This window comes from Electrona antarctica, assembly GCF_951216825.1.
Source record: "Electrona antarctica genome assembly, chromosome: 18".
Lineage (NCBI taxonomy): Eukaryota > Metazoa > Chordata > Actinopteri > Myctophiformes > Myctophidae > Electrona > Electrona antarctica.
In genome coordinates this window covers 1,310,524-1,335,359 of record NC_136799.1, presented here as the reverse complement: position 1 = coordinate 1,335,359, position 24,836 = coordinate 1,310,524, and positions in this window count along the sequence as shown.

Genomic DNA, 24,836 nt, shown 5'->3' with positions numbered 1-24,836 from the left:
AATGAATACAGTACACTCAGTGTTTTAGAGGGGGTCCTCGGGCACAACACAATGAATACAGTACACTCAGAGTGTTTTAGAGGGGGTCCTCGGGCACAACACAATGAATACAGTACACTCAGAGGGTTTTAGAGGGGGTCCTCAACACAACACAATGAATACAGTACACTCAAGAGTGTTTTAGAGGGGGTCCTCGGGCACAACACAATGAATACAGTACACTCAGTGTTTTAGAGGGGGTCCTCGGACACAACACAATGAATACAGTACACTCAGAGTGTTTTAGAGGGGGTCCTCGGGCACAACACAATGAATACAGTACACTCAGAGTGTTTTAGAGGGGGTCCTCGGGCACAACACAATGAATACAGTACACTCAGAGGGTTTTAGAGGGGGTCCTCAACACAACACAATGAATACAGTACACTCAGAGTGTTTTAGAGGGGGTCCTCGGGCACAACACAATGAATACAGTACACTCAGAGTGTTTTAGAGGGGGTCTTCGGGCACAACACAATGAATACAGTACACTCAGAGGGTTTTAGAGGGGGTCCTCAACACAACACAATGAATACAGTACACTCAGAGTGTTTTAGAGGGGGTCCTCAACACAACACAATGAATACAGTACACTCAGAGTGTTTTAGAGGGGGTCCTCAACACAACACAATGAATACAGTACACTCAGAGTGTTTTAGAGGGGGTCCTCGGGCGCAACACAATGAATACAGTACACTCAGAGTGTTTTAGAGGGGGTCCTCAACACAACACAATGAATACAGTACACTCAGAGTGTTTTAGAGGGGGTCCTCAACACAACACAATGAATACAGTACACTCAGAGTGTTTTAGAGGGGGTCCTCGGGCACAACACAATGAATACAGTACACTCAGAGTGTTTTAGAGGGGGTCCTCAACACAACACAATGAATACAGTACACTCAGTGTTTTAGAGGGGGTCCTCGGACACAACACAATGAATACAGTACACAGTGTTTTAGAGGGGGTCCTCAACACAACACAATGAATACAGTACACTCAGAGTGTTTTAGAGGGGGTCCTCAACACAACACAATGAATACAGTACACTCAGTGTTTTAGAGGGGGTCCTCGGGCACAACACAAGGAATACAGTACACTCAGAGTGTTTTAGAGGGGGTCCTCAACACAACACAATGAATACAGTACACTCAGAGTGTTTTAGAGGGGGTCCTCAACACAACACAATGAATACAGTACACTCAGAGGGTTTTAGAGGGGGTCCTCAACACAACACAATGAATACAGTACACTCAGAGTGTTTTAGAGGGGGTCCTCAACACAACACAATGAATACAGTACACTCAGAGGGTTTTAGAGGGGGTCCTCAACACAACACAATGAATACAGTACACTCAGAGTGTTTTAGAGGGGGTCCTCAACACAACACAATGAATACAGTACACTCAGAGTGTTTTAGAGGGGGTCCTCAACACAACACAATGAATACAGTACACTCAGAGTGTTTTAGAGGGGGTCCTCGGGCGCAACACAATGAATACAGTACACTCAGAGTGTTTTAGAGGGGGTCCTCAACACAACACAATGAATACAGTACACTCAGAGTGTTTTAGAGGGGGTCCTCAACACAACACAATGAATACAGTACACTCAGAGTGTTTTAGAGGGGGTCCTCGGGCACAACACAATGAATACAGTACACTCAGAGTGTTTTAGAGGGGGTCCTCGGTCACAACACAATGAATACAGTACACTCAGAGTGTTTTAGAGGGGGTCCTCGGGCACAACACAATGAATACAGTACACTCAGAGGGTTTTAGAGGGGGTCCTCAACACAACACAATGAATACAGTACACTCAGAGGGTTTTAGAGGGGGTCCTCAACACAACACAATGAATACAGTACACTCAGTGTTTTAGAGGGGGTCCTCAACACAACACAATGAATACAGTACACTCAGTGTTTTAGAGGGGGTCCTCGGGCACAACACAATGAATACAGTACACTCAGAGTGTTTTAGAGGGGGTCCTCGGGCACAACACAATGAATACAGTACACTCAGAGGGTTTTAGAGGGGGTCCTCAACACAACACAATGAATACAGTACACTCAGAGTGTTTTAGAGGGGGTCCTCGGGCACAACACAATGAATACAGTACACTCAGTGTTTTAGAGGGGGTCCTCGGGCACAACACAATGAATACAGTACACTCAGAGTGTTTTAGAGGGGGTCCTCGGGCACAACACAATGAATACAGTACACTCAGAGGGTTTTAGAGGGGGTCCTCAACACAACACAATGAATACAGTACACTCAGAGTGTTTTAGAGGGGGTCCTCAACACAACACAATGAATACAGTACACTCAGAGTGTTTTAGAGGGGGTCCTCGGGCGCAACACAATGAATACAGTACACTCAGAGTGTTTTAGAGGGGGTCCTCAACACAACACAATGAATACAGTACACTCAGAGTGTTTTAGAGGGGGTCCTCAACACAACACAATGAATACAGTACACTCAGAGTGTTTTAGAGGGGGTCCTCGGGCACAACACAATGAATACAGTACACTCAGAGTGTTTTAGAGGGGGTCCTCAACACAACACAATGAATACAGTACACTCAGTGTTTTAGAGGGGGTCCTCGGACACAACACAATGAATACAGTACACTCAGTGTTTTAGAGGGGGTCCTCAACACAACACAATGAATACAGTACACTCATAGTGTTTTAGAGGGGGTCCTCAACACAACACAATGAATACAGTACACTCAGTGTTTTAGAGGGGGTCCTCGGGCACAACACAAGGAATACAGTACACTCAGAGTGTTTTAGAGGGGGTCCTCAACACAACACAATGAATACAGTACACTCAGAGTGTTTTAGAGGGGGTCCTCAACACAACACAATGAATACAGTACACTCAGTGTTTTAGAGGGGGTCCTCGGACACAACACAATGAATACAGTACACTCAGAGTGTTTTAGAGGGGGTCCTCGGGCACAACACAATGAATACAGTACACTCAGAGCGTTTTAGAGGGGGTTCTCGGGCACAACACAATGAATACAGTACACTCAGAGTGTTTTAGAGGGGGTTCTCAGGCACAACACAATGAATACAGTACACTCAGAGTGTTTTAGAGGGGGTCCTCAACACAACACAATGAATACAGTACACTCAGAGTGTTTTAGAGGGGGTTCTCGGGCACAACACAATGAATACAGTACACTCAGAGGGTTTTAGAGGGGGTCCTCAACACAACACAATGAATACAGTACACTCAGCGTGTTTTAGAGGGGGTCCTCAACACAACACAATGAATACAGCACACTCAGAGTGTTTTAGAGGGGGTCCTCAACACAATGAATACAGTACACTCAGAGTGTTTTAGAGGGGGTCCTCGGGCACAACACAATGAATACAGTACACTCAGAGTGTTTTAGAGGGGGTCCTCAACACAACACAATGAATACAGTACACTCAGAGTGTTTTAGAGGGGGTCCTCGGGCACAACACAATGAATACAGTACACTCAGAGTGTTTTAGAGGGGGTCCTCAACACAACACAATGAATACAGTACACTCAGAGTGTTTTAGAGGGGGTCCTCGGGCACAACACAATGAATACAGTACACTCAGAGTGTTTTAGAGGAGGTCCTCAACACAACACAATGAATACAGTACACTTAGAGTGTTTTAGAGGGGGTCCTCGGACACAACACAATGAATACAGTACACTCAGAGTGTTTTAGAGGGGGTCCTCAACACAATGAATACAGTACACTCAGAGTGTTTTAGAGGGGGTCCTCAACACAACACAATTATTACAGTACACTCAGAGTGTTTTAGAGGGGGTCCTCAACACAACACAATGAATACAGTACACTCAGAGTGTTTTAGAGGGGGTCCTCAACACAACACAATGAATACAGTACACTCAGAGTGTTTTAGAGGGGGTCTTCAACACAACACAATGAATACAGTACACTCAGAGTGTTTTAGAGGGGGTCCTCAACACAATGAATACAGTACACTCAGAGTGTTTTAGAGGGGGTCCTCAACACAACACAATTATTACAGTACACTCAGAGTGTTTTAGAGGGGGTCCTCAACACAACACAATGAATACAGTACACTCAGAGTGTTTTAGAGGGGGTCCTCGGGCACAACACAATGAATACAGTACACTCAGAGTGTTTTAGAGGGGGTCCTCAACACAACACAATGAATACAGTACACTCAGAGTGTTTTAGAGGGGGTCCTCAACACAATGAATACAGTACACTCAGAGTGTTTTAGAGGGGGTCCTCGGGCACAACACAATGAATACAGTACACTCAAGAGTGTTTTAGAGGGGGTCCTCAACACAACACAATGAATACAGTACACTCAGAGCGTTTTAGAGGGGGTCCTCGGGCACAACACAATGAATACAGTACACTCAGAGTGTTTTAGAGGGGGTCCTCAACACAACACAATGAATACAGTACACTCAGAGTGTTTTAGAGGGGGTCCTCAACACAACACAATGAATACAGTACACTCAGAGTGTTTTAGAGGGGGTCCTCAACACAACACAATGAATACAGTACACTCAGAGTGTTTTAGAGGGGGTCCTCAACACAACACAATGAATACAGTACACTCAGAGTGTTTTAGAGGGGGTCCTCAACACAATGAATACAGTACACTCAGAGTGTTTTAGAGGGGGTCCTCGGGCACAACACAATGAATACAGTACACTCAGAGTGTTTTAGAGGGGGTCCTCAACACAGCACAATGAATACAGTACACTCAGAGTGTTTTAGAGGGGGTCCTCAACACAACACAATGAATACAGTACACTCAGAGTGTTTTAGAGGGGGTCCTCAACACAACACAATGAATACAGTACACTCAGAGTGTTTTAGAGGGGGTCCTCAACACAATGAATACAGTACACTCAGAGTGTTTTAGAGGGGGTCCTCGGGCACAACACAATGAATACAGTACACTCAGAGTGTTTTAGAGGGGGTCCTCAACACAGCACAATGAATACAGTACACTCAGAGTGTTTTAGAGGGGGTCCTCGGGCACAACACAATGAATACAGTACACTCAGAGTGTTTTAGAGGGGGTCCTCAACACAACACAATGAATACAGTACACTCAGAGTGTTTTAGAGGGGGTCCTCAACACAACACAATGAATACAGTACACTCAGAGTGTTTTAGAGGGGGTCCTCAACACAACACAATGAATACAGTACACTCAGAGTGTTTTAGAGGGGGTCCTCGGGCACAACACAATGAATACAGTACACTCAGAGTGTTTTAGAGGGGGTCCTCGGGCACAACACAATGAATACAGTACACTCAGAGGGTTTTAGAGGGGGTCCTCAACACAACACAATGAATACAGTACACTCAGAGTGTTTTAGAGGGGGTCCTCAACACAACACAATGAATACAGTACACTCAGAGTGTTTTAGAGGGGGTCCTCAACACAACACAATGAATACAGTACACTCAGTGTTTTAGAGGGGGTTCTCGGACACAACACAATGAATACAGTACACTCAGAGTGTTTTAGAGGGGGTCCTCAACACAACACAATGAATACAGTACACTCAGAGTGTTTTAGAGGGGGTCCTCGGGCACAACACAATGAATACAGTACACTCAGAGTGTTTTAGAGGGGGTCCTCGGGCACAACACAATGAATACAGTACACTCAGAGGGTTTTAGAGGGGGTCCTCAACACAACACAATGAATACAGTACACTCAGTGTTTTAGAGGGGGTTCTCGGACACAACACAATGAATACAGTACACTCAGAGTGTTTTAGAGGGGGTCCTCAACACAACACAATGAATACAGTACACTCAGAGTGTTTTAGAGGGGGTCCTCGGGCACAACACAATGAATACAGTACACTCAGAGTGTTTTAGAGGGGGTCCTCGGGCACAACACAATGAATACAGTACACTCAGAGGGTTTTAGAGGGGGTCCTCAACACAACACAATGAATACAGTACACTCAGAGTGTTTTAGAGGGGGTCCTCAACACAACACAATGAATACAGTACACTCAGAGTGTTTTAGAGGGGGTCCTCAACACAACACAATGAATACAGTACACTCAGAGTGTTTTAGAGGGGGTCCTCAACACAACACAATGAATACAGTACACTCAGTGTTTTAGAGGGGGTCCTCGGACACAACACAATGAATACAGTACACTCAGAGTGTTTTAGAGGGGGTCCTCGGGCACAACACAATGAATACAGTACACTCAGAGCGTTTTAGAGGGGGTTCTCGGGCACAACACAATGAATACAGTACACTCAGAGTGTTTTAGAGGGGGTCCTCAACACAATGAATACAGTACACTCAGTGTTTTAGAGGGGGTCCTCAACACAACACAATGAATACAGTACACTCAGAGTGTTTTAGAGGGGGTCCTCAACACAACACAATGAATACAGTACACTCAGAGGGTTTTAGAGGGGGTCCTCGGACACAACACAATGAATACAGTACACTCAGTGTTTTAGAGGGGGTCCTCAACACAACACAATGAATACAGTACACTCAGAGTGTTTTAGAGGGGGTCCTCAACACAACACAATGAATACAGTACACTCAGTGTTTTAGAGGGGGTCCTCGGGCACAACACAAGGAATACAGTACACTCAGAGTGTTTTAGAGGGGGTCCTCGGGCACAACACAATGAATACAGTACACTCAGAGTGTTTTAGAGGGGGTCCTCAACACAGCACAATGAATACAGTACACTCAGAGTGTTTTAGAGGTGGTCCTCAACACAACACAATGAATACAGTACACTCAGAGTGTTTTAGAGGGGGTCCTCAACACAATGAATACAGTACACTCAGAGTGTTTTAGAGGGGGTCCTCGGGCACAACACAATGAATACAGTACACTCAGAGGGTTTTAGAGGGGGTCCTCAACACAACACAATGAATACAGTACACTCAGAGTGTTTTAGAGGGGGTCCTCAACACAATGAATACAGTACACTCAGAGTGTTTTAGAGGGGGTCCTCGGGCACAACACAATGAATACAGTACATAGACACTCCGAGCGGCCAAAACGGAGGTCTCCGTCCTATCAAATAATCCTGTTGCGCGCCCAGGACGGAGATTAATCAAAACGTTCCGTCTTTAATCATATCATAACGGAGCGCACCGCTCTACAGGCCGGCAGCGTCGATTGGGTAACATTCGATGTCATGTCCGGTTGGGACGTCATCCAAAGTGGTCCCCCTTCCATTAGATGTCATGTCCGGTCGGGACGTCATCCAAAGTGTTCCCCCTTCCATTAGATGTCATGTCCGGTCGGGACGTCATCCAAAGTGGTCCCCCTTCCATTAGATGTCATGTCCGGTCGGGACGTCATCCAAAGTGTTCCCCCTTCCATTAGATGTCATGTCCGGTCGGGACGTCATCCAAAGTGGTCCCCCTTCCATTAGATGTCATGTCCGGTCGGGACGTCATCCAAAGTGTTCCCCCTTCCATTAGATGTCATGTCCGGTCGGGACGTCATCCAAAGTGTTCCCCCTTCCATTAGATGTCATGTCCAGTTGGGACGTCATCCAAAGTGTTCCCCCTTCCATTAGATGTCATGTTCCATTAGATGTCATGTCCGGTTGGGACGTCATCCAAAGTGGTCCCCCTTCCATTAGATGTCATGTCCGGTTGGGACGTCATCCAAAGTGGTCCCCCTTCCATTAGATGTCATGTCCGGTTGGGACGTCATCCAAAGTGGTCCCCCTTCCATTAGATGTCATGTCCGGTCGGGACGTCATCCAAAGTGTTCCCCCCTTCCATTTTAATGGATGGGAGGAAAACATCTTAAAACGTGAATAACTCTTTATCTAAATCAATGCTTCCAATTTTAACCAAAGATTGTGTTTGTGACGGCCCATCCTGTCACGTTGTGTTTGTGACGGCCCATCCCGTCACGTTGGAAGTAATCACACACCTCCCGTTGTTGTCGATCGCCTCGGGGGTGTTTTGGCCGGAGTAATCTAGTAAGAGAGTGGCGACACTATATAGCGTTGACTCCCATTGTAACAATGGGATGCGGAAGTGCTCATTCTATCTCAATGGGATAGTTCCAGCCATAGGAGCAATGTTTGGAACTAGAGCCCATAGGCACCCGCTTTGCGGCGAGATCAAAGTATCATGCAATTGTACACTTAAGCAGGGATGGAGCTCAGGGACGAAATGTTCATATAATGGTCGTGGGGGCACGCCACGCCCCCACGTAGTCGTCGCCACTGATGGAGCTCGTTAATTTGTATTGATAACGATCACCTTATCGATCAGGCTTATCGAGCCGGTTTCTTATCCAGACCACTATCGAGCATTTTATATTATTTTGTGGAAAGACGGGAGACGATACATTCTGAACAGAACCAGTATATTTTACTAGGGTCTTCAAATACAGTACATTCCTAACAGGCAATTGACCTTTTTACCAATAAAATAATATTAAAGAAACTGTTAAACTTCAAAGTGTTAATTTTGTTTACCCTGGCAGCGCTGGTTGGCAGGTATCAATACACCTTTAGACCCACATGTTTGTGCCAGCGTGGATGATTACATGTATTTCTTGATCGCCTCTTGCCATGATTGTTTGAACAGGACGTCATGGGCCGCTATGCTCGATAACAGGCTTGGTAAGCCCAAAACGTATTGATAACGGGTACTCAAAAAGCTTGCTATCGGATTGTATCGGGTATCGGTTATCGAGCTCCATCCCTACACTTAAGTACACCTGAGTCAATGTTCTTTCCACCACTGATGCAATACATGGGGACTAGAGTCACATTGATGCAGTTATTACAGCAGATGAGAAAGCAAAACATTCTACGCTTTAAAGACTTATTCAATAGAGTCATTATTACTGCTTCACCCAGAAGCCTATTAACAGTCCATCAGCGTCCCGGTGAGTCGGTGACAGACCCCCTGTTGGATGTGACTGGAAACCTGAAAATCACTTTGCAGACATTATTATATTCACTGAGGTGACAGACTTACTGTAACCGTGAGTCCCACACCGGCAAGGCAGGATGTGATTAAACCATTTCCACCTGAGGACGATTCTTTAAAAAAACATGGCTTCTAAATCCTGATAGTTTTCTGAAATACCCTCTGTTTCTATGTCAGTGGTGCTTGTGTGAAGAACCCCAGAAATAATATGTATTTGGCCACCGACCCCCATCTGAGAAAAGGGGACGCCCCCAGAAGCAAAGATTTGAGTTAAAAGCGTTCACTCTGAAAGAATATATATTCAAAAGATTTGTGACACACTTCTAAATCCTGACAGTCAGTCGTTCTCAAACATTTTCATGTCAAGGACCCCCAATATTATTATGTAATTGGCCTCCGGACCCCCATCTGAAAATATGTTGTTCCAGGGACCTCCCAGAAGCAAAAATTTGAGTTAAAAACATTCGCTCTGAAAGAATATCTATTCGATGCTTTGCACTGCATTTTCACGATTAAAAAAAAAAATAGCAGACCTACAAGTTCCGCGCTATGAGCTTGTAGATCTGCTATTTTTCAATGGGTAAAGCATAACATAATGCTTTAAAACACCAGAAAGGGTTCCCGTCCAGAATGTGTTAAGGGGGATGATGATAATATTAACAAGTGGCATGCAGGCTATAGTTGACAGCTAGCTGATGAAATAAATAGCTCCCTGTAGTCGATTCAAGGAGAGTGTCCTTAGTGCTTCTTCTCTGGGAAATATCTACTGGAATCTGGAGTGGCAATTATTAATGTCTTCATGTGAGCTGTTCTTAACCCATTCTGGACGGGGACCCCTTTTGGTGTTTTAACTAAGCATTATGTTACAGTTTAGCTATTGAAAAATATCAGATCTACAAGATCATAACGTGCCACTGAGTGGCGCGCTACGATCTTGTAGGTCTGCTATTTTTGAAAAATCATGAAAATGCGGCACAAATCTTTGAATATATATTCTTTCAGAGCGACCGTTTTTTTAATTTCGACGTCAGGCCTAAATGAGTTAAACCTGCTAATAGACTGGGGCCTCATACAAACGTATCAAACGCATGTTCTGTGTTCTGTCTGCGTTTCATGGCCGCCTCTATGCTTGTCCAATGGGAGAGTCACATGGTTTGACCAATTAAGCATTGTATTTGTGTTTGATTGCCAGTTGCTGCTCCCCTTCCCCCCCATCAAACACAAGTGTTTGGTCAAACCATGTGAATCCCATTGGAATAGCATTGAGGCGGCCATCAAACACGGACAGAACACAGATGCATGCGTTTGATACTTGTGTATGAGGCCTGGCAGTGCGGGTGCATGTGTTTGGTCCTACGGTCCTGCAGTCATGAGTCCGACACCCTACTCCAAAACCCACATGGTCCTACGGTCCTGCAGTCATGAGTCCGACACCCTACTCCAAAACCCACATGGTCCTAGAGTCCTGCAGTCATGAGTCCGACACCCTACTCCAAAACCCACATGGTCCTAGAGTCCTGCAGTCATGAGTCCGACACCCTACTCCAAAACCCACATGGTCCTAGAGTCCTGCAGTCATGAGTCTGACACCCTACTCCAAAACCCCCTACACCCTACTACCCTACACCCCTACCCCCTACACCCCACTCCAAAACCCACATGGTCCTAGAGTCCTGCAGTCATGAGTCCGACACCCTACTCCAAAACCCACATGGTCCTAGAGTCCTGCAGTCATGAGTCCGACACCCTACTCCAAAACCCACATGGTCCTACGGTCCTGCAGTCATGAGTCCGACACCCTACTCCAAAACCCACATGGTCCTAGAGTCCTGCAGTCATGAGTCCGACACCCTACTCCAAAACCCACATGGTCCTAGAGTCCTGCAGTCATGAGTCCGACACCCTACTCCAAAACCCACATGGTCCTAGAGTCCTGCAGTCATGAGTCCGACACCCTACTCCAAAACGCACATGGTCCTAGAGTCCTGCAGTCATGAGTCCGACACCATACTCCAAAACCCACATGGTCCTAGAGTCCTGCAGTCATGAGTCCGACACCCTAAACCCAAAACCCACATGGTCCTACAGTCCTGCAGTCATGAGTCCGACACCCTACTCCAAAACCCACATGGTCCTACAGTCCTGCAGTCATGAGTCCGACACCCTACTCCAAAACCCACATGGTCCTACAGTCCTGCAGTCATGAGTCCGACACCCTACTCCAAAACCCACATGGTCCTAGAGTCCTGCAGTCATGAGTCCGACACCCTACTCCAAAACCCACATGGTCCTACAGTCCTGCAGTCATGAGTCCGACACCCTACTCCAAAACCCACATGGTCCTAGAGTCCTGCAGTCATGAGTCCGACACCCTACTCCAAAACCCACATGGTCCTAGAGTCCTGCAGTCATGAGTCCGACACCCTACTCCAAAACCCGCATGGTCCTAGAGTCCTGCAGTCATGAGTCCGACACCCTACTCCAAAACCCACATGGTCCTAGAGTCCTGCAGTCATGAGTCCGACACCCTACTCCAAAACCCACATGGTCCTAGAGTCCTGCAGTCATGAGTCCGACACCCTACTCCAAAACCCACATGGTCCTAGAGTCCTGCAGTCATGAGTCCGACACCCTACTCCAAAACCCACATGGTCCTAGAGTCCTGCAGTCATGAGTCCGACACCCTACTCCAAAACCCACATGGTCCTACGGTCCTGCAGTCATGAGTCCGACACCCTACTCCAAAACCCACATGGTCCTACGGTCCTACAGTCATGAGTACGACACCCTACTCCAAAACCCACATGGTCCTAGAGTCCTGCAGTCATGAGTCCGACACCCTACTCCAAAACCCACATGGTCCTACGGTCCTGCAGTCATGAGTCTGACACCCTACTCCAAAACCCACATGGTCCTAGAGTCCTGCAGTCATGAGTCCGACACCCTACTCCAAAACCCACATGGTCCTAGAGTCCTGCAGTCATGAGTCCGACACCCTACTCCAAAACCCACATGGTCCTAGAGTCCTGCAGTCATGAGTCCGACACCCTACTCCAAAACCCACATGGTCCTAGAGTCCTGCAGTCATGAGTCCGACACCCTACTCCAAAACCCTCATGGTCCTAGAGTCCTGCAGTCATGAGTCCGACACCCTACTCCAAAACCCACATGGTCCTAGAGTCCTGCAGTCATGAGTCCGACACCCTACTCCAAAACCCACATGGTCCTAGAGTCCTGCAGTCATGAGTCCGACACCCTACTCCAAAACCCACATGGTCCTACAGTCCTGCAGTTATGAGTCCGACACCCTACTCCAAAACCCACATGGTCCTAGAGTCCTGCAGTCATGAGTCCGACACCCTACTCCAAAACCCACATGGTCCTAGAGTCCTGCAGTCATGAGTCCGACACCCTACTCCAAAACCCACATGGTCCTAGAGTCCTGCAGTCATGAGTCCGACACCCTACTCCAAAACCCACATGGTCCTAGAGTCCTGCAGTCATGAGTCCGACACCCTACTCCAAAACCCACATGGTCCTAGAGTCCTGCAGTCATGAGTCCGACACCCTACTCCAAAACCCACATGGTCCTAGAGTCCTGCAGTCATGAGTCCGACACCCTACTCCAAAACCCACATGGTCCTAGAGTCCTGCAGTCATGAGTCCGACACCCTACTCCAAAACACACATGGTCCTAGAGTCCTGCAGTCATGAGTCCGACACCCTACTCCAAAACCCACATGGTCCTAGAGTCCTGCAGTCATGAGTCCGACACCCTACTCCAAAACCCACATGGTCCTAGAGTCCTGCAGTCATGAGTCGCACACCCTACTCCAAAACCCACATGGTCCTAGAGTCCTGCAGTCATGAGTCTGACACCCTACTCCAAAACCCACATGGTCCTAGAGTCCTTCAGTCTTGAGTCGCACAACCTACTCCAAAACCCACATGGTCCTAGAGTCCTGCAGTCATGAGTCCGACACCCTACTCCAAAACCCACATGGTCCTAGAGTCCTGCAGTCATGAGTCCGACACCCTACTCCAAAACCCACATGGTCCTAGAGTCCTGCAGTCATGAGTCCGACACCCTACTCCAAAACCCACATGGTCCTAGAGTCCTGCAGTCATGAGTCCGACACCCTACTCCAAAACCCACATGGTCCTAGAGTCCTGCAGTCATGAGTCCGACACCCTACTCCAAAACCCACATGGTCCTAGAGTCCTGCAGTCATGAGTCCGACACCCTACTCCAAAACCCACATGGTCCTAGAGTCCTGCAGTCATGAGTCCGACACCCTACTCCAAAACCCACATGGTCCTAGAGTCCTGCAGTCATGAGTCCGACACCCTACTCCAAAACCCACATGGTCCTAGAGTCCTGCAGTCATGAGTCCGACACCCTACTCCAAAACCCACATGGTCCTACAGTCCTGCAGTCATGAGTCCGACACCCTACTCCAAAACCCTCATGGTCCTAGAGTCCTGCAGTCATGAGTCCGACACCCTACTCCAAAACCCACATGGTCCTAGAGTCCTGCAGTCATGAGTCCGACACCCTACTCCAAAACCCACATGGTCCTAGAGTCCTGCAGTCATGAGTCCGACACCCTACTCCAAAACCCTCATGGTCCTAGAGTCCTGCAGTCATGAGTCCGACACCCTACTCCAAAACCCACATGGTCCTAGAGTCCTGCAGTCATGAGTCCGACACCCTACTCCAAAACCCACATGGTCCTAGAGTCCTGCAGTCATGAGTCCGACACCCTACTCCTAAACCCACATGGTCCTAGAGTCCTGCAGTCATGAGTCCGACACCCTACTCCAAAACCCTCATGGTCCTAGAGTCCTGCAGTCATGAGTCCGACACCCTACTCCAAAACCCACATGGTCCTAGAGTCCTGCAGTCATGAGTCCGACACCCTACTCCAAAACCCACATGGTCCTAGAGTCCTGCAGTCATGAGTCCGACACCCTACTCCAAAACCCACATGGTCCTAGAGTCCTGCAGTCATGAGTCCGACACCCTACTCCAAAACCCACATGGTCCTAGAGTCCTGCAGTCATGAGTCCGACACCCTACTCCAAAACCCACATGGTCCTACAATCCTGCAGTCATGAGTCCGACACCCTAAACCCAAAACCCACATGGTCCTAGAGTCCTGTAGTCATGAGTCCGACACCCTACTCCAAAACCCACATGGTCCTAGAGTCCTGCAGTCATGAGTCCGACACCCTACTCCAAAACCCACATGGTCCTAGAGTCCTGCAGTTATGAGTCCGACACCCTACTCCAAAACCCACATGGTCCTAGAGTCCTGCAGTCATGAGTCTGACACCCTACTCCAAAACCCACATGGTCCAACAGTCCTGCAGTCATGAGTCCGACACCCTACTCCAAAACCCACATGGTCCTAGAGTCCTGCAGTCATGAGTCCGACACCCTACTCCAAACCCCCAACCCTAAAACTAACCTCAAAGGAAGCCACGGGTTAGTTTTAACCCGCAGGACTTCTGGGAAAATGAGTTCAATGCAAGTGGACGGTGGTTTTGACTGGACTAGAACGGCCTGTTGCCGTTTTGCATCGCAATGGCGGCATGTTTTTCTCTTCGACAACAACAACCCATGGGACTATTTTCTCGCGGATTTCCGTGAATCAAAGCTGCAAATACTTCAGGCGTTATGCTCCAAAGGTAAGAAAATCGATAAAGAAAAGCGATGAAAAAAAGCGATAAAGAAAAGCGATCATAATTCAAGATTCCAATTCGAATATAGCAAAAATAGCCGATCTACAAGCTCAAAACGCGTCGCGCTGCGACGCGTTTTGAGCTTGTAGATCGGCTATTTTTGCTACGACAGTAAATGTAATATATGGCCCTAGAGAGTGAGTGTGGAAATATAGTGGCCCTCTCCATCGTCAAAGTTGCCCACCGGGCCACCCCTTTAATAGATCAATCCTGGCAGCATATATAGGATGGATAGATTAATCTATCTGTACGTGGAAAAAAAGGAAACAAGAAAATAAATGTAAATAACTAGAATTTCGCGGGCCTTCGGCCCGCTCATCCCAGAGTTGCGTTGCCCCGCGTTGCGAGACAGAAGTCCACAGGTACAGAAGTCCACAGTGACACGCGTTGTATGCAGCTGTTTTGTGTTGCAGCGCGTGCGCGCGTGTGCGTGCAGACTTACTGCCATAAGGAATGTAATTACCTTCCGCTCCTGGCGGATTGATCCGTCAGATAAGCTTTATTATTGATATCAAACCGGATCGCTGATTTCTATTTTTTCATTATTAGTTTGGCTCGGCCTTTCCTTCTTTAGCGATCCTAGACCGGATTGCGCAACCGCCCTGCCGCCGACCTCCCATTATACAGGCTGACTAAAAGCTGAATAACTCCTAATCTACTGAGCTCTCCATGGTTTGGATACAACGCGCGATGTTCAGAGGTCTTTGCTGATTATCCGGTGGTGTAGATGGAAACATTAGCGCTTTCTAGAGCAAGGATGGCTATGGTTTAGCTCGCTAGCATTGACGCTATTTATGTAGCATAAGATGGACGCCCACAACATCCGTGTCTGTGCTGTGTGTTCACCCTCTAAATCGCCCCCGCAGCCCTCGGCAGTCTGAGGTTGGCTTTGCGTCCAGCAGGTGGCAGTAAACGTGAGAACATGAGGGGGATGTAGCACAGCAATCGGTGACCCCTACATTAAGCTGTGTTGCTCCCAAGATGCAGTGCAAATGCGTGTTGTAGCAACCGTAGCCAATGGGGAAACAGGATGCAGTGTTGCCAGGTCCGCGAATTGTAAGCGAGTTGTAAGTAGCGTGTTGAATGGCATTTTTTCTGGCCTTGTTTTCATAGACCTGGCAAGAAATTAGGCGGGGGTGTCGGTGCTTGTGGCGTGTTTGTGTTTATTATTGATATTGATATTGTTTGTGAGTCTGGACGGGAGGCGGCTGTAGTGTCAGTGCAATGACAGTTTTTACGCGGGTGTTGTTGATTGTGGGCGTGCGGCGCGACATGAGGAGATAGCCGTGGATCGACGCGGAGGGTAAGGCTGTGTCGTGTTAGTGTGTTGTTGCAGTGTGTGTTGCAGCGTGTTGCAGCGTGTCAGTGACGTAGTAGCTGGTGCCTTTTGTTCCTGTGCGTGCTTTTGGGCACATGTTTTCAATTGTATATAAGGATAACAAAATAATGTAAATAATAGCACAAATTTATATAGCGCTTTTCTGAATACCCAAAGCGCTTTACATAAAACACTAGGAAACAAACGTTATTCAAGAAAACAAAAACAAAAAATACGGAGAGACACAATGTTTCTTGTCCGATGGCGAGGAGGAGATTATATTCTTGACGTCGAGGACCGAACGGTATTTGAGATGTAATCCATTTGAGATGTAATCCATTTGAGATGTAATCCATTTGAGATGTAATCCATGGCCTGTACCATTTAGTATTCACAGCAAATGAGCGCTGATTCGACCGAAGCGCCCCCCCCCCCCCCCCCCCCCCTCTGTTAATGGCTGTTACTGTATGTCCATGGAAGAAACACAGAGGTGCTTTGTTATGGTCATGTCACTTTGCTGCACCAAGCCCCCACCCCCCCAACCCTGTGGAATGCATTCCCCAAACACTCAGAGACATGCCCCCACCATCCAAACCTTCAATATTGCTTTCCCCAGCTATTTCATCTATTTAATTCCTTAGTGTTTTTCCTCTAATAAAGTTGTTTTTGATTTATCATGTCCCCCTTGTAAAGCATTTTTTTGTACTCAGAAAAGCTTTATATAAATTATTACATTTGAGATATTATTATAATTTATTACCCCTATTATTACTACAAAAACAATGTTTTATTGCTTAAACTTATGTATTCACTATTCATTGATTCACTAGTATACCAAAATCCATTTAAAAAAATAGCTTTCTCACTGTTCTCGGGTCAAATAATGATATGCGATTAAAATGCGATTAATCGAGATTAATTAACTACAAAGCCTCTGATTAATTAGATTAAAAATTTTAATCGAGTCCCAGCTCTAATATATATATATATATATATGTATATATTCATCTTAACCGCAGGGCGAGAATCCTCGTAACTCCACATTCCGACTATGTTGAGTAGTTTTTATATAGAGGCCCTATGCTGGATCACACTACAACAGCAACGTCACACAGAGCATCAACAGGATAGCAGATCTACAAGCTACAAGTTATACACTCTCAAGAGTTAAAGATCTATAAGTGTCCATTTGGTCAGCAACTCTCAATCATTTAGCTGCATGGGGACCACCTGGAACCCCCTCAAGGACCACTGGTGGTCCCTGGACCACTGGGGACCACCTGGAACCCCCTCAGGGACCACTGGGGACCACCTGGAACCCACTCAAGGACCACTGGTGGTCCCTGGACCACTGGGGACCACCTGGAACCCCCTCAAGGACCACTGGTGGTCCCCGGACCACTGGGGACCACCTGGAACCCCCTCAAGGACGACTGGTGGTCCCCGGACCACTGGGGACCACCTGGAACCCCCTCAAGGACCACTGGTGTAAGGATTGATTCAGGATTACTAGCCAACAATAAGGGTTGCCAATTAAGACACAGGAGTCAGACAAGTGTCCATTTGGTCAGCAACTCTCCATCATTTAGCTGCATGGGGACCACCTGGAACCCCCTCAAGGACCACTGGTGGTCCCTGGACCACTGGGGACCACCTGGAACCCCCTCAGGGACCACTGGGGACCACCTGGAACCCCCTCAAGGTCCCCGGACCACTGGGGACCACCTGGAACCCCCTCAGGGACCACTGGTGGTCCCCGGACCACTGGGGACCACCTGGAACCCCCTCAAGGACGACTGGTGGTCCCCGGACCACTGGGGACCACCTGGAACCCCCTCAAGGACCACTGGTGTAAGGATTGATTCAGGATTACTAGCCAACAATAAGGGGTGCCAATTAAGACACAGGAGTCAGACAAGTCCTTTAACCCATGTAGGCCTGACCCCAAAATTAAAAAAAACATCTTCTAAATCCTCCAGTTTTCTGAAATAAATATTTTCACGATTTTTCAAAAATAGCAGACCTACAAGCTCACTCGGTGGCGCGCTATGAGCTTGTAGATCTGCTATTTTTCAATAGCTAAATTATAACATAATGTTCCCGCCCAAAATGGGTTAAGGGTTTTTTACTTGACAGCACAGGCACAACTACAGGGGTCTCAGAGTGTGTGGTTCTACATGAGAAATAACAATAACAATACATAAACAGTACCACATTGGTCATCTACAATCTAACATACAGTAGGTCAACTGTATCAAAAACATAATTCAACCAAACCAAAAATAAATAAACATCAAATCTCTACTCACTTGTGGTCACAGACACACACTTTCTGCAGAGAAAACCAAACTGAACTGAGCTCTCAAACAAATTAGACAACACACTTGTGCTGGCATCAATCAATCAATGAAATACACCTGGTGCTAGTTTAAGAGTGGCTCGCAGGGAGGTCACTCTGACCTCTGAATTACTACTTGAGCCTTTTGTATAACTGGTTTAGGACCAAATTACAACCCGCCCAGGGCTTCGAGGTCGGCCGACCAGCTCAAACTAGATGTGATAGTGACCAACAAAAGATCCAAGGGTGATGGAGCCTTCGCAACAACACTTTGCCCTTTCATATCAGAGCTGCCCAGTCCATCATAACGTTTAAATCTCTGCTTAAAACCCACTTCTTCTCCCTGGCGTTTAACGACAGTTGAAGTAGCCCCCTTCACTAGTGCAGTAGTTTGCTTTGTTTGCTCCTTTGTATTGCCTGCTTGTATATTCTTGCTTTCTTCTAAATGCCTGTTTGTTTTCATGTTTTAAATGCCTGTCTATATTGTATTGTTGTTGTTTCTGAACCTGTACAGCACTTTGGTTGACCTGGTCATGTAAAATGTGCTATATAAATAAAATTGAGTTGAGTTGAGGACATATATGAGGTTTCCCTTCGACAGAGAGGATATAAGGAACTAATTCATTTCCCCGCTGTAGGCTACTGTTATATATAGTCTACTTGACGGCTGTCACAGGCTCCCCAAATGACAATTATTATTATTTGAACAGCCCTGGAATTGAAGCCCGTGGGTCTATTTAACGTCCCCTTTTAAATAAGAAAGAATGGAGATGTATGAACTTTTCAATGGGAATATTAAAGGCAGCGTGCTGAGCGCGGGGCTTTGGGAATGACAGAAACCACCCTATATAAGGCCGACAGAACGCTTCAATCCAAAGGTATATGAATATATATTAAATGTGATGAGCTGCGGGAACGTTCTCCCCTAATGGGAAATCAGTCTCTCTCTTTCTCGCCTGATCTTCTTTTTTCCAGGACGTGCTTGCTATTATACTCATAGACATGTGTGGCCAAATTTGACTGAGGGACTGCCATTGGATTTTTTTGGAATCTTCGTTTTTTCATATCATATTATGAAAGCAGGGAATCATAGCTTCAAATTGACATATTGGTTGTTCAGTTTGACCCACCAGTTTTGGAGATATGGCTTATAGAGTAATGTCTTGCAGAGAAACAGCGAGTTGAGAAAACAGGCTTGAAAGGTTCACTTCTGTGGTCTCTAACATTACACCTAGCTACATGTTTAAGCATTTATTTCATATTTACATGTATTCTGTGGACTCTAACATTACACCTATAGCTACATGTTTAAGCATTTATTTCATATTTACATGTATTCTGTGGACTCTAACATTACACCTTACTGGACATATCTACAAGATATGTCCAGTAAAATCTACAAGATATGTCCAGTAAAATCTACAAGATATGTCCAGTAAAATCTACAAGATATGTCCAGTAAAATCTACAAAATATGTCCAGTAAAATCTACAATATATGTCCAGTAAAATCTGCAAGATATGTCCAGTAAAATCTACAATATATGTCCAGTAAAATCTACAATATATGTCCAGTAAAATCTACAAGATATGTAATCTACAAGATATGTCCAGTAAAATCTACAAGATATGTCCAGTAAAATCTGCAAGATATGTCCAGTAAAATCTACAAGATATGTCCAGTAAAATCTACAAGATATGTCCAGTAAAATCTACAAGATATGTCCAGTAAAATCTACAAGATATGTCCTTAGACATGGCCAAAGCATTTCACTATCACGATATTGGGAGACGATATCAATGTATCATCGCGATATTGAGATGCCTCCTGTGAACGTGACATCAGACTGGACTGCTGTTTCTTGACAATAGAGAAAAGAACACTGTCTATACGGTCAACTGTGCAATTCCACAGAGTTTCACCTGCACTCTTAACAAGGTGCTGTTGACTCTAAATCCATGCAGGAGGCGACAGTCAGTCCCAGCGGTGTCACCGGCTGTGTGAATGAGTTACAGAGAGACGTTCAGCCCGGCCAGACTCTCCCCCTATGCTGTGTGAATGAGATACAGAGAGACGTTCAGCCCGGCCAGACTCTCTGTGTGAATGAGATACAGAGAGACGTTCAGCCCGGCCAGACTCTCTCCATATGCTGTGTGAATGAGATACAGAGAGACGTTCAGCCCGGCCAGACTCTCTGTGTGAATGAGATACAGAGAGACGTTCAGCCCGGCCAGACTCTCTGTGTGAATGAGATACAGAGAGACGTTCAGCCTGGCCAGACTCTCCCTATGCTGTGTGAATGAGTTACAGAGAGACGTTCAGCCCGGCCAGACTCTCTCCCTATGCTGTGTGAATGAGTTACAGAGAGACGTTCAGCCCGGCCAGACTCTCTGTGTGAATGAGATACAGAGAGACGTTCAGCCCGGCCAGACTCTCCCTATGCTGTAAATCCAGTCCACTCGAGGCCCGCCGGGTCAGCTCGGCCCGCATTTATTGCAGGAACAATATCCGATCTAAGTCACTAAGGCACTTCCTGAACTTTATGATGAAAACCTGCCCGGGGGGGGCGGGGGTGACACATTCATCCAATCCCCTTCATCGTCAATCTATTATTGATATCAGAAGAGAAAGAGATTTACTTGTAGCCCCGGTCTTAAGGCCTCCGGATCCATGGGTGTGTGTGTGCGTGTGTGCGTGTGCGCGCGTGTGAGCGTGCGTGCGTGCGTGCGTGCGTGCAACGTCTTACTGAATGAGTGATGCTAAGACTTTTGTCCTTTTTTGTCCTTTTGCATGTGTAGGCCACTTTAAAGGAGCACTTCACACATTTCCAACCCATGTCTTCATATAAGCGCTCTCACTCCTCACTAATGCTCATTATAATATGACACCATTTTGTGTCTATAGAGCGTCGAAGTCCCGCCCCCTCGAGAGACCCGGAAAAGAAATCCCCGTTCATTTCTCATTTTCATAAAGTATTTATTTAAAGACGTTTACGCCGCGGACAAAGCCAACTCTTGTCGTGACAAATCATGACAAATAATTAGAAAGAAGAAAACGGCAGGTTACAACACTTTTTTTGCTGTTTTTCTTCTTTGTAATTATTTGTTTGGTTCAAAATATTGTTGTCAAGTTTGTTGTCATGATTTGTCACGACAAGAGTTGGCTTTGTAAGGTCTTTTATATAAATACGTTTTGAAATGTCTATGGGAAAAATGCATTGGGAACTATTTCCTGGGCCTGGCGTCGTCATGAAAGGGGCGCAGTGACAGCCCCGCCCCCTCTGCGGGCACTGGGATAGTATTCACCATTCATTTTCCCATAGACGTTTCAACACGTATTTATTTAAAGACCTGATTGGACAAAGCCAACAGCCGAGTTGACAAATCATGTCATTTTGTAAAGCAACCTTGGGTACCTTGAAAAAAAAAAAAAAAAAGAGTACAAATGCCAGCATTAATATCATAACTAATATCAGACAACTAATCATAACTAATATCAAACAAGGGACTAAATTATTTTCGCTCCTATGCCACCAAAATGTGGGACGCCCTACCAAGTTGGTGCCCTTTGAGAGCGGTTTTGAAGGAGTCAAGGTAGTACCTTGACTCCTTCAAAACCGCTCTCAAAGGGCACCTATACGACTGGAATTCGAAACTGGCCCCGGAAAATTTGAATCCCCCCCGTCCCCTTTCCCCCTTACTGTATATGTTTCCTTCCCTTTTATTTTTTTTACCTCCTTTCACGTGTGTATATTTGTACATCTCTAAATGTTCTGATGAATTGAACATGGTGGACCATGTTGTAAACAAGTGTAATGCTTTATCAGTGTGTCGTCCACAGTGACACACTGGCGTTTGGAAATGCGCACCGGGAATGTGGTCAGTTTGTTGAGTGTGGTGGGCGGTGACGTCACAGAGTGCGTTCAGTGTGCCTTATTTACGGACGACCATAGCTGTGACTCATTCACACCAATTCACACTGGACAACCCCAGCTTCAGGGTAGGGTCCCTCAGTGGACAACCCCAGCTTCAGGGTAGGGTCGCTCAGTGGACAACCCCAGCTTCAGGGTAGGGTCGCTCAGTGGACAACCCCAGCTTCAGGGTAGGGTCGCTCAGTGGTTAACCCCAGCTTCAGGGTAGGGTCGCTCAGTGGACAACCCCAGCTTCAGGGTAGGGTCGCTCAGTGGACAACCCCAGCTTCAGGGTAGGGTCGCTCAGTGGACAACCCCAGCTTCAGGGTAGGGTCGCTCAGTGGACAACCCCAGCTTCAGGGTAGGGTCGCTCAGTGGACAACCCCAGCTTCAGGGTAGGGTCGCTCAGTGGACAACCCCAGCTTCAGGGTAGGGTCGCTCAGTGGACAACCCCAGCTTCAGGGTAGGGTCGCTCAGTGCGGGCACTGGATGTTCGAACGACAACGCACCGTGAATAAACGAACGACAAGAGAGCACACCAGTGCGTTCAGGGCTCTTTTCCGAACGCACCCACCGCTACCTATTCTGCAAACTGTTAATAAATACTTCAACCAATCGACTATATAAGGCCACTGGGCTGGCATGTGGTTATGATGACATGCACGGTTGTAGGTCTCATGACACCAGAGTTCAACTAGTTCAACTATGAAACAAGTATTCATATAGAATATATAATGCATAATATTAAATATGAACGCCGGCACTTGGCCTGAACCCATGAAGTGCCGTGCACGAGGGACACGTTACATAAATGTTACGCAACGCGTGCATGTGCCTCATGTTAACCAATTTTGGACTGAGGTTAAAAAAAAAGGCTTCTAAATCCTAATATTTTTCTGAAAAACCCATGTTTCTATGTCAGTGGTGCTCAACCTTTTTCATGTCAAGGACCCCCAGAATTATCTCTATTGGGCCACGGACCCCCATCTCCAGGTTCCAGGAACCTCCCCAGAAGCAAAGATTTGAGTTAAAAACGTTCACTCTGAAAGAATATATATTCAAAGATTTGCAACACATTTTCACGATTTAAAATAATAATAATAATAATTTCAACAGCTAAAGCATAACATAATGCTTAATTAAAACACCAAAAGGGGTTCCCGTTCAGAATGGGTTAATGCATGAAAATTAACATAAGATTTACATGGGCAGACGGTGTCACTTAATCCATTTGAGTAAACGTGTACTTGCACTGCTTTACACAAGCACTGCGGACTGAAGCACCGATTTGATCAAACAAAGTGAAAATGAACGCGTCGTGGTGTGGATGCTAATGAACGCGTCGTGGTGTGGATGCTAATGAACGCGTCGTGGTGTGGATGCTAATGAACGCGTCGTGGTGTGGATGCTAATGAACGCGTCGTGGTGTGGATGCTAATGAACGCGTCGTGGTGTGGATGCTAATGAACGCGTCGTGGTGTGGATGCTAATGAACGCGTCGTGGTGTGGATGCTAATGAACGCGTCGTGGTGTGGATGCTAATGAACGCGTCGTGGTGTGGATGCTAATGAACGCGTCGTGGTGTGGATGCTAATGAACGCGTCGTGGTGTGGATGCTAATGAACGCGTCGTGGTGTGGATGCTAATGAACGCGTCGTGGTGTGGATGCTAATGAACGCGTCGTGGTGTGGATGCTAATGAACGCGTCGTGGTGTGGATGCTAATGAACGCGTCGTGGTGTGGATGCTAATGAACGCGTCGTGGTGTGGATGCTAATGAACGCGTCGTGGTGTGGATGCTAATGAACGCGTCGTGGTGTGGATGCTAATGAACGCGTCGTGGTGTGGATGCTAATGAACGCGTCGTGGTGTGGATGCTAATGAACGCGTCGTGGTGTGGATGCTAATGAACGCGTCGTGGTGTGGATGCTAATGAACGCGTCGTGGTGTGGATGCTAATGAACGCGTCGTGGTGTGGATGCTAATGAACGCGTCGTGGTGTGGATGCTAATGAACGCGTCGTGGTGTGGATGCTAATGAACGCGTCGTGGTGTGGATGCTAATGAACGCGTCGTGGTGTGGATGCTAATGAACGCGTCGTGGTGTGGATGCTAATGAACGCGTCGTGGTGTGGATGCTAATGAACGCGTCGTGGTGTGGATGCTAATGAACGCGTCGTGGTGTGGATGCTAATGAACGCGTCGTGGTGTGGATGCTAATGAACGCGTCGTGGTGTGGATGCTAATGTCACTCAACCTCTCTCTGAACCAACTCTGACATCATTAGGATACATGTGAGGAAATGTGACAAATTGGCAGTAATGAAAAGAAAGTGAACCAATGTTTATTTTAACGCATTCTGAACGGGAACACCCTTTTGGTGTTTTAAGCATTGTGTTATGCTATAAAAATAGCAGATCTATAAGCTCATAGCTTGTAGGTCTGCTATTTTTGTAAAATCGTGAAAATGTGGCGCAAATCTTTGCGAAAACTCTTTCTGAGCAAACGTTTTTAACTCAAATC